Source organism: Amblyomma mixtum, chromosome 5, assembly GCF_055824585.1.
Source record: "Amblyomma mixtum isolate Tamu chromosome 5, ASM5582458v1, whole genome shotgun sequence".
Lineage (NCBI taxonomy): Eukaryota > Metazoa > Arthropoda > Arachnida > Ixodida > Ixodidae > Amblyomma > Amblyomma mixtum.
The window spans coordinates 20,862,149-20,873,317 of NC_143016.1; the positions used below are offsets into that span (position 1 = coordinate 20,862,149).

Here is an 11,169-nt window from a genome sequence, read left to right on the forward strand (position 1 = left end):
GGTTTTGAGGTCGCAGAAGTTTACAAAGACAAAAAGTAATGACGTCGTCATTCCTTCGGAACAGGAGATATAGCTTCGCATTAAGTTGAATAAGTTTTAGTCGAAGTTCAAGTTAATGTACCGAGGGAATAATGACAAGATGCAATAGTGTACTTTAACAAGCAGAAAAGGAACTCGAAGTTAACTGCCCATTTAGAGTCGGTAGAAAGTATACTTTATAAGGCTGTTTTAGTTTCACGTACGTGGAAGCTTCATGCACGTAGAGCTCTTACGGGTGACTAGTGCGCATGCGCAGAACACAAAGGGTCTGCATGAATCTCACGGATGTGCATGAGATTCGAATTTTTACGTTGCGGTGTTTGCATTGCTTGCGTACGTAGCGCTGACAACATGGCAGCACTCTGCCCGCCCGGTTCACAGCGATAAAAGCTTCGTCGCTAATCCCTTGAAAAAAATGAAAGAAATGAAGCAAAGAAGAAGAACAAAAGGGAGAAAGAAAGAGACATAAAGGAAAAGAAAGGAAGATAAAGAAAAGGAAGGAAGGAAAAAGGAAGGAAGGAAAAAAGGAAGGAAAGAACGAAAGAAAGGAGGAAGGAAAGAAAGGAGGAAAGAAAGAACGAAAGAAAGGAGGAAAGAACGAAAAAAAGGAAGGAAGAAAGAAAAAAGGAAAGGAAGGAAGGAAGGAAGGAACGAAGGAAGGAAGGAAGGAAGGAAGGAAGGAAGGAAGGAAGGAAGGAAGGAAGGAAGGAAGGAAGGAAGGAAGGAAGGCAAAATACTCGAGAATGACTAACTTGCGGAATGTGGTTGAAACTACTTATATGCTAACATTACGCATTCATCATATTAGCACACCACAACATTCAGGCAGATCAGTTCTGGAAAGAAAACAAATGCAGAAAAAAAATGCTTTCCGTGCCATTTTCTATCGATATTGATGAAATTAACTTTACTGCGGGAGACCTATATTTGCAAAGAAGCCTGCAAATTCGACCTGTTTCCTTTCACAAACTGGAAATAAATGCAGACGCTGCAAAGACTGATTAACCCTTTCACTTAAAGGAAAGCGAAAGGCACGGTCGAAAGACGATGAATATCTGGTAATCGGCAGGCGATGTCGAGAAGTGAATCTTTTTCTGGAAGGAAAGTCTCACAAATGGTCAACTTTTTTGAAGCCCTTTAAAAAAACAGTTTCTTTAAGTACATACTTTTGTGAAGCTGCTGCGCCTAATTTATAAGATACTGCCATAGAGACTGAGCGAATTTCAAAAACGTTTTTCTGCTAGCTCTTTCACTAGCTGCGGGTAAATAACTGATCCTTACTTTACAAAAAGTAAATATCGCAATCGAGGTGTCCCCCACTGCACATATTTAAAGAAAGTACAGTTGCGGCAACAGTATTGCGGCAATATACAGAAAAGGATAAGAGTTGTATCCATTTGCTCCAGGATTGTCTGTGACTTTCCGGACTTGAAGAAAGCATGGTGAAATTTGAGAATTCTAACGAATACCGGGTTCAGTGTCTGCAATGTGTTATCACATGTGTCTAGTTTATCTGCTAAGAGATATAAATCTGAATTAACAGCTTAAGTGTTACGCCACTACCTTCCAGGGAGTCTTCGAGCAATGCCCAAATAGCGAATTCGACAATTTAGCTGAAACGATCACAGTGATAGTCCTGTCGTGCTGTAAATAAAGGCCTTATGACAATCGGCCGCATTGGCCAATGTTATTTCATAATTGCCTCAGAGCGCACGGTCCCCATTAAGTTTATTCAATATATAGCGCAGGCTATCTTCACTTCTTGCGAGTGCAGAAAGGGATATAGAAATGCATGTACATATCGCATATCGACGCATAGTGGCTACTCAGTCCGACAACTCGTAAGCTGAGCTTTCATTTACGAAAGTACGAGAATCGGATTAATGCCCTGTCCACGCCGGATTTGCGGTTGGCTTGCGCAAGGAACATTTTTCTGATGAACCGTTTCCACAGCAGTTGATCGCAGCCGCATCCTACTTCTTTTCCCGTTTATCTTTACTAATGACTAAGGACAAGCATTGCCAAATGAAAGGTAGTTATAATTATTTAATTAATTACCTTTTATTTCTGTGAGTGGAGCGAAGCATGTTCGTTATGGACAATGGGAAGTTACATTAAGGCATACTTCATTGCCTTCCTTCTCCCCCTCTTCTATTTTCTCATGGTTCTTTCATAATAACAGTAGTCACGTGAGATGAAACAGCACCAAGTGGTGAACAATGTAACAAAGATGAGCATGCAGGCGAAGCACTGATGCGAACACTGGGAAAGAGAAACGTATTTGGGGGAAAAAAAATGTCGAAACGGCTGTCGCACACAACCTTTGCGTTCTCTCATGCGATTTCTTACTCTTGCGTTGTTCGGAGAATCCTCCCAGTCACGTTTTCAACGCCCGGGAAGCGTGCGTGCTTTCCCGCATTCTTGATGCTTCTAAAACGTTGTAGTACACGCTCGCACCTCTTTTAGTTCATTCGAGAAAATCCAACCATTTGTGGAATGAGTAGCTCTGCTACTCTCACAATACTTTATTTCGCTGAGTGCCTTATCGCGCTACTGCGCTGTTGTGACTTTGAAGTTATTTACTTTCGGGAACACGTTCGCCGAGTAAACAAGCCAGTCTCTAATCCTGTCTCGCTTCGAGTCTGCACGTTTTGCGACGTGCATGCTGCAAAGCTTGTTTGTTATTCCGAAGAATTTCGAAATTCGGACTACAACGTGAATAAGTAAAAAAAAAACCTAGGAAGAAAGTGAAGGCAGTACACAGTCTATTCATTTTTTTTTTCGAAAATGCAGCGTTGTGTTGTAGCCTGCATCAAAAAAAAAAAAAGAGGACTGTTACAGTAGATATGAATAACGAGCATTTGAATGATGACGCTGCCTACGATGCTATCTTGCGAGTATGGTCCGCACCCTCCTCTTCAGGAGATTTCAAAAAGGTGGTAGTAAGAGCGGGCACATCTTACAATGGCTATCATTAAAAGCAGCAGGCTTACGTGTATTCCAACAGGCGGCAAAGAACTTGTAAGCAATTATTAGCACACGTAAAAGTGCAACCAACACATGCAAGCCCCCATTGTAACGGAAATGGGGGCTCCAGTTTCCTCCTGCGACTCGGAAGTTTCATACTGGAAGCAGCAAACAACCGAACTTCAAGACGCAGCAAAACTGTAATTTCATTTTGTTTTGGAGCCCAAATTATCATATCCCATGTGGTTGAAAAAAATTAGAAACACTACACTCCAGGTCTCGGGTGGATAGGCGAGCACTGATCATCGCTAGTAAAATGTCCATTTTTAAGCTCCAGTCAACTACAGAGCTAAATATAGTTTCTTTTGGAGGGATGGCTATCTGGCCTGCATTGCTAGGCTCATGCGTCGGCTGTATGAACGCAAAATCTAAGTGCTTCACGGTGCTCCTATCGCTAAACAGCGAAGAGGAAGCAAGTATTTACAAGCGCTGATCCTTGCTGGAAGCGACGCAGAACTAAGTGAGACCTGTTTGCCGCTTCTGCGGCTGTTGTTGGCATTTCTTTACTTCGCGCAACACGAGGAGGAAATTGTTGAAATACGAGAGGCGACGGCGTGTGACAGCTGTGTCACGTGACTGAGCGTTCTTGACCCGCAAAAGTATTCTGGCACTAAATAGGACGTGACGTATGACGCGATGCAATGAAGTATAATGCCCCAGAAACCGCTCTCGCCGTAAAACAGGCTTGCTCCTGGGCGTCTACTGCATCTTGGCATCGGGCGTCTACTGACAAATGTCTTATTGGACGTGGTGCCATATAGATGCCGAGAATGCGCAGTAACCGGCCTCGCTTTAGTCGGGAGACCCCGTGATTTCAAGGAACATGAAAGGAGACGACTACCTCTAATATACCTGAAAGTAAAAAAAAAAAAAAAACTCTTCCTCTGCGTTTCGAGGGTTGTTTAAGGCACCGTGTCAGCTTCGCTTGCATGGCCGACACCTTAGACCACTCGGCAAACACTGCATTTTTTTCTTCATTGCCTACCTATAGACGCACAAAAACACAAAGGAATATACATAATGCATCAGCGTCACACCAGGTGTCATAGACATATTGGAATTTTCTCACACGCTTTAGCTCATCAACATTGCTGAACCATCCTGGGGATTTTCTTCGCGCACAATACACTTCTCTAATCAATAAAACGCTTTCAATGGGGTTATCACGTGCCGAGCACACATTGACGTCTCCACGACGAACAGCCATTCTCGTCTTCCATAAGCTCTGGACGCCCTGGACCGTGAACACATAAAACGGTATCCCTTGATGACTTTCAAGGCTCAGATATCGAATTCCATAGGAGAAGGTTATAGTTCTTTTTTGAACGTGCGCTGCTCAACATCCCGATGAAAGTGCACTTGTCAACATTCAACGAAGGCTTGTTGCACGTAAACTGTTAGTCGTTCATGGTACTAAGTGTCCTCTTTGTACCCACCATGTTTAAACGGGAAGGGTGTTAACATTCCGCTGGAAAAATTTTCGCAGCAGGCCTTACAGGCATCCTTTTGACTCGTTACAGTCAACCTTTTCTTGGGCCTTCACAGTGAACCATCCTATACAGTGAAGTAGGCAGCATGCTGTCAACTACATTATGCGTGCAGTTTTTTCCTTTGTTAGCGAGCATGAATACTCCCGTGAAAAACAAGCACGCAGTATTCTAAATGACACAACTACTTCTTGATAGTGCTCAGTGACTCTCAGACTCGGCAATCACAGCGAAGCTGGAATTGCAGCCTTCAATAGGCATTTGTTCCCACGAATAGTGTGCTCGACGGTGCGATACGTTGGGTTATTCGAGTGCCAGCTCGCAGCTGCATAATCTAGAATGCGATGCGGGCTTGACATTATAGTTCAGAAGCGCTGGAATGCTCGGCAACGGGAGCTTTATGCTCGAAAGTTGGGCCTAATGCGTGTCTAAATATGAAAAAGTAAACCGGTAGAACGCCGCCCTCAACACCTCTCCGAGAGACCGATTCAGAAAGTGCGACTGACAACATTTATACGACCCGTCTTAGAATGCACCCCGAAACCCACCGCTAGAGTACGTCTTCACAAGAGTCTCTAGAACATCTTGCCTATCACATAGAAAGTTGCAAGTTTTTTTCTCAGCATTATCGTCTTTGTTATTTCGCCCGAGTCTCTACACATTGTCTACGGCAGGTTGAAGCTCGAGGGCGGAGAAGAATTGGGTCGAAGTTTTTTGTCTTTACAACTTGCAAGCAAGCCACAGGAGGCAAAATTGACACCTACGCAGAGGCTGGTGCGATAGTAAGTTGAATTCTACTCACGCGTTGACAAACGCTGTCTCGCTTTGGTCACCAGGAAGGTGCTGGACGGACCAGCGGCCAACGGAAGTATTAGTCGTTTCCACGTGGCAACCGCACTCGAAGAGCCAACTTCTCGTCTAGCCCGCATTATCGTGCTTAGTAGGAGTTCTTCAATCGCCAGTCCACCGAAGCTGCTTCTCCGTCGTAAAACATTCCCAGCGGCTCCTCAACATTCGCGAGAGGCTCCAGGCGGCGCGGACGGACGTCCGGCCCGACGGTTTGCGCCGGATTGTTGGCTTGTTGGAACGCGGCTCGGCACGGAACCCCCTTCGCAGGAGCGTGAAGCCTGGTAAGTGATGGGGAGGAGGGAGAGGAGGATGGGGACGCCCGGGCGGCATGGGGATCTTTCTTCCCGCTTCCGCTCTCCTTTCCTCCCCCACCGAAGTCAGCCACGTGGGACGACCACGTGACGTCGGAGTCACTTCTCGGTTGGGCGCGCTTGTCGCCCGAACCCGGTGGCGGCGCGACCGCGCTCCCGGCGGCGTGAGGTTGAAAACACACGGCGCTTAAAAAATAAACAAGCGGACAAGGAGCCGCCTGAGTTCACGAAAAACTCGTTCGTGAACGAGTTCTCCCCCTCCCCTCCTTCTTTTTTCTTGGGTCTAGTTTGTTTGAGTCAACGGCGGTTTTGCGGAGTTTGTGTCCTCGTGTTTGTCGTGGATGCTACTGCCTGAAATCCCTTAGCAAACTGAGCTGAAGCACGCGTGACGCACTTCTGACGACCGCATCAAACATGCGTGTCTGCATGAGTAGAAAGACAAACAAAACTGAAAACACAGATGGTGGTGTGAAGGAACGTTGGCACACACCGCTGAACCACCGCAAACTCAAACTTCGGCACTAGTACACAGCTTTCATGTTTCTTGTCCTTAGATATTTTGCGCCACCCAATAAAGATAATCATATCCGGCCTCTATAACCCGTCTTCACACAAGTTTTTCTAGCGACCCGTGCCGTGAAAATTTTACTGGCAGCCACAGCATTGCGTGTGGTGGTGTTTACGTTTAATAGTATTAATAACTAATAGTTTACTTCGATTAAGTTGAGTGATGCGTGAAGTTTAATGAGCGATATGTTTTCTTTTTGTAATTGGTCGCACGTTTTTCGCTTATATAATAGATACCGGTCATGTCGTACTGTCTGAAATGCATAAACATATTCTCGTCGTATGTACCCCCTTATACACTGTTGACGCATACGATGGAAGTGCCTTTGTGTTCGTTTAGAAGTTGAATCTCCGTTTCTTGTCTGGCGACGGCACCGTGCGCATGTGGTGTTCAAATTTGGGGCCTAGTTCAAACAGCCACCCTTTTTAGAACAATTTTTTGCATAATCCTATCAGAAGAGTTTCCCAGGAGTTCAATTTAGATGTGCGAGACACTGTACGTTCCCGCGAAGCCCACAAAAGGGTCACGTATAATACTGTTTTTCTTGATCCGGCGTTTAGTAAACTCTCGGAATCAATTTCTCTTCATTTGCGCTATTGTTCCCGCACATAATTTCTGAGCGGCGTCGACTCCATCATTAAATATCGTTGTCGCTACGAGGAGAAAAATTTTGCTAATGGGCATGGCTGCCCATTTAAAATACAATACAGTACAATACAATACAGTACAATACAATACAATACAATACAATACAATACAATACAATACAATACAATACAATACAATACAATACAATACAATACAATACAAGACAATACAACGCAGTACAGTACACAACACAATACAATACCGTATACAATGCAATGCAATGCAAGGCAATGCAGTACAGTACAGTACAGTACAGTACAGTACAGTACAGTACAATACAATGCAATACACTACAATGTACAACAATACAATAAAATGCAATACAATACAATTTAACTTTATTCCGCTCACTGGTTCTTGACCAATGTTATTACCTCGGTAGTATGGAACATCCAGTGCCTGCATTTCAGCGCAAATAAAGTGCAACTGACTAAAAGAATGCACATTCAAGTATTTTTTTAGTGTACGAGCACTACAACCCCAAACCTCAGTTTTCGCCAATGCTTGTCTGCCTAAAGCCTCTCTCCGGGACCTTGAGGTTGCCCGGGGAGAGCAACCAGGCTCTCAAAAGCCCCACAGGGGGCAGCACCTTCCATTGCAGGGCATTGGCGCGTCGCTTAACCGCTCCACCACTGTATGAGGACACCCAGCGATTTATGGATGTAAAGTAGAGAATTACCAATTCCGCATTTATGGGCATTAGCCCATAACGTTATCGCATCATGCAATTAAAGCGGAGCCTAAGTCTGATTTCGACGATCTTTGTCTGAAAGCTGCTTTACCTTGAAAACCGAGCCTGGAACCGAAACCGAAGTGCTAACGCTAGTTATTCGCATTTGGCCTAACCACACCAAATCGTCCATCATTTTTTTTTCATTTGAATGCGCTCATTTTGTCGCTCATTTTGTCCTTGAAGCGGCCAGCTAAGGAACTGTCCAAACTTGGCACGGAGGGAGGGGGGGGGGGGGGGGGGGTGCAGTGAGCACAAAGACGTGAAGCGTGTGATTATATGTGGGAGTTGATAAAGGAACATCAACAAAGAAAAACCTTGCCTTTAGTGCTCAATGTCACGGATTCGAATCGCGCAGGGATTGCCGAAAACAATCTGAGCATAGAAAATTAAACCGCCGAGCTGGAGAACTTCTGGTGAAGCCAAGTAAGCGGGAGGCAAGACAAAGAGAAGGCTGTTGCCGGCGAGGATGGCTCCTCATTAAGTCTTGAGATGGTGCTGATGAGCCTGACAGCCTAGCAAGTGGGACTGTGTATTCACTGGCGCCCCTCCATGGAGGCTGAACGAAAAAGAACTGGCCTTGAACACATGGATGCAAAAAACAAACAAGAGAATAAAAAAATAGCGTTCTGTCGTCAGTCTTTAGCGCTGCATGTGGCCTGTCTCGGGTTCGTACGCCGCGGTGATAGATTTCTTTTGTGCCATGACCAGTTCAAGCCCACTCGACCAGACTTCCTTGCAAGTTCGGAGAAATGTCAGCGAGAGCCCGCAACCTCTTTCTTGTTTATATGTTTTTTTGTCTTATTACGGAGCTCAGTTCCTGCCGCCAGAACTTCGGAAGAAACTCCGGCACAGTTTTTCGAAGTGTTTTTACAATATGTACTCATTAGGATGTCACTGACGAAGAAAGTTAGCCTCTTACAAGCGACATTCTTTACTTCCTTTTTTATTGCCGTCGTATTGCACTGCATCAGCCCTTGTCTGAGTTTGCACCGCAGCCTTGTAATTCATATAAAAAACTTAAATCAACACCTATTTGGCTCAAGGTAGCTCTAACTACAGATGTGTCGAATGGCTCTCGTAGTGCGTCTCTCTGGGCTACGCAGTTCTCATTATAGCTCTAACCCGTCGAAGCATACGCGCACTCTTATTGAACTGTGCGCTTTTAGCAGGGAACGCATCGTATTCGTTCATGTTGTTCCATTTTCTTCAAATGTCTTCCCGTGTTGGGGTCATAACTCGAGTAGTCGTTAGCTGCGGTTTATCTGGCCCTGCTCTCCCTTGTAAACACATGAAGAAACGCCGAAATGATTAATTTGACGGCATCAAAAGCCACATCGGAGAAAAAAAAATGTGTCGTCGGTCACAACATCCGTCCATTGGCTGAAGGTCACCAGAGCGAATAAGTCCTATTGGCTAGAAGGAAATGACGTCACCAGACCGGAAGAGACGTCACCTGTGGTAAGGGAATCAGCAGCTTCTAATGCTGCCCCATTGTCAACACATACGATGATTGGGGGCATCTGTGAACTTCTCGGCAGCTTAATGAGGTTGAACCAGCGCAATGCAAATAATTTTGCACTTTATAGTGAATTGTGGCCTCGTAATATAAATTTCCGCTCCTAGCTGTCTACTAACAAAAAAAGGAAAGGCAGAGAATCAGAATATTCATAGATTCTAAGGTTTCAGTATCGCACCCCTGCTGCACAGAATCGCTCATTAGCGATATTACTCTTTCGATTGTGGTGTCGCACGTGCATAAAAAGGACAATAAAAATATTTTGAAGTGTCGATAGCCAACGGTAATCACATCTTAATCCTTAATCTTAACTTGCTAACCGATTTCTGGCATCGGCCTTAGTTGTGGAGCAACACAGTTCTAAAATAAGTTTTGGAGTTCCCAAATAGTTTAATGCGGTGCTAGTTTTTGTCAAGGATAATGTAAACTAACAGCTTAAATAAAAGAAAAACTGCTTCAGGAAACATATTAATCTAACGTTTCCTGGCAAATCTAAAAAAAAATGAAAATAGGTGCACCAGAAACCGAAAAACTGGCGATTGCCTTACGTGAGTTCCTCAGCGTCCTTGAAAAAAAAAAAGGCCATAGACGAGTCCGTACTAAGATTGTGCTTGAGTTGCAGCCTATTCAGGATGCCCAATCTCCTTCGTGATTGCTCATTGGCTTTCCGTGTTCGCACATCTCGTGCATTGTGCAGCTGGCGGTCTCCGCTCTTCGCTGTCCCACACAGAAGCCACGCCGACATCCGGCTTCATTAGCTCCAAGAGCTTTCCTCTGTTCGCTGTTTTTACGTGATAATGGCTGGGGTGGGAAACTGGTCGTTGCATGCGCGCGTGCGCGCGTGCGTGCGTGCGTGCGTGCGGGCGTGCGGGCGTGCGGGCGTGCGGGCGTGCGGGCGTGCGGGCGTGCGGGCGTGCGGGCGTGCGGGCGTGCGTGTTGTTGTGTATGTGTCTGGGTGCGTGATGTTTTCCTTGTCCTGTGAGTAGAGCTGAGTGTCAAGATTTATTTATTTTATTTATTATTTATGGTTCAAACATATAGATTTCATAACCTCAAAGACACTTAAAAAGTTAGGATACCTCCGTCGCATAATAAAAGCTGCTCCTAGAGATACAAAACTACTAATGTATAAATCACTAATCCGTCCACTACTTGAATACGCCTCCCCTGTCTGGAACCCGCACAAACAACCCGAAATTAACGAAATCGAGGCAATGCAGAAGAAAGCCGTTCGCTTCATGTGCCACAGGTTTGGTAGGGATCTTTCGCCTTCCACAGCACTTTCATCACTGGGCCTGCAACCACTCTCATCTCGACGAAGGACTGAGTCTTTAAAATTTCTGTATTGCATTACTAACTCTTCCTGCCGGACCTCTGCAAATGTTTACCTAATCCCTGCTATACCATCTAAAACTAGAAGTCACCACAGCCTAAACATTACGCCCTATTTTGCCCGCACGGACACTTTTAAATACAGTTTCTTTCCGCGTGTAATCGAATGGTGGAATTCTCTAGCTGGTTCTACTCGCTCTCTTCCTTTAGAGCTGTTTTTAGCGGCTATTGAGTAGTTTGGCCGTTTTCCTTGCATTTCCCTCATATTGTTTCGGATGTTTGCGATTGCTATTCTTCCTTTTTCTCTACACTGTTTCCTTCACATCCACCCCTGCAATAGCCCAATAGGGCTGCGGTATAAATAAATAAATAAATAAATAAATAAATAAATAAATAAATAAATAAATAAATAAATAAATAAATAAATAAATAAATAAATAAATAAATAAATAAATAAATAAATAAATAAATAAATAAATAAATAAATAAATAAATAAATAAATAAATAAATAAATAAATAAATAAATAAATAAATAAATAAATGTTGTAATAATTATTCATAAAGGCGTAATCGTATACCTACGAAATAGGAGCCGACCGTCTTTGAAACCAAGGAAAGGAAAATTTTGCTTCTGTTGTTTTACGTGCTATTAATTGGG

The 11,169-nt window shown here is 44.3% G+C and overlaps 1 protein-coding gene across 1 annotated transcript in view; it reads right to left on the bottom strand.

Moving 5' to 3' along the window:
* Nucleotides 1–5,602, bottom strand: part of LOC149341466 (oxytocin receptor-like) — a 30,276-nt gene extending 24,674 nt beyond the window's left edge. Inside the window, exon 1 of the mRNA XM_089541980.1 lies at nt 5,356–5,602. The gene's annotated coding sequence lies outside the window, so the exon portion shown is untranslated. The remainder of the gene's footprint in view (nt 1–5,355) is intronic.
* Nucleotides 5,603–11,169: the final 5,567 nt, after the last annotated feature.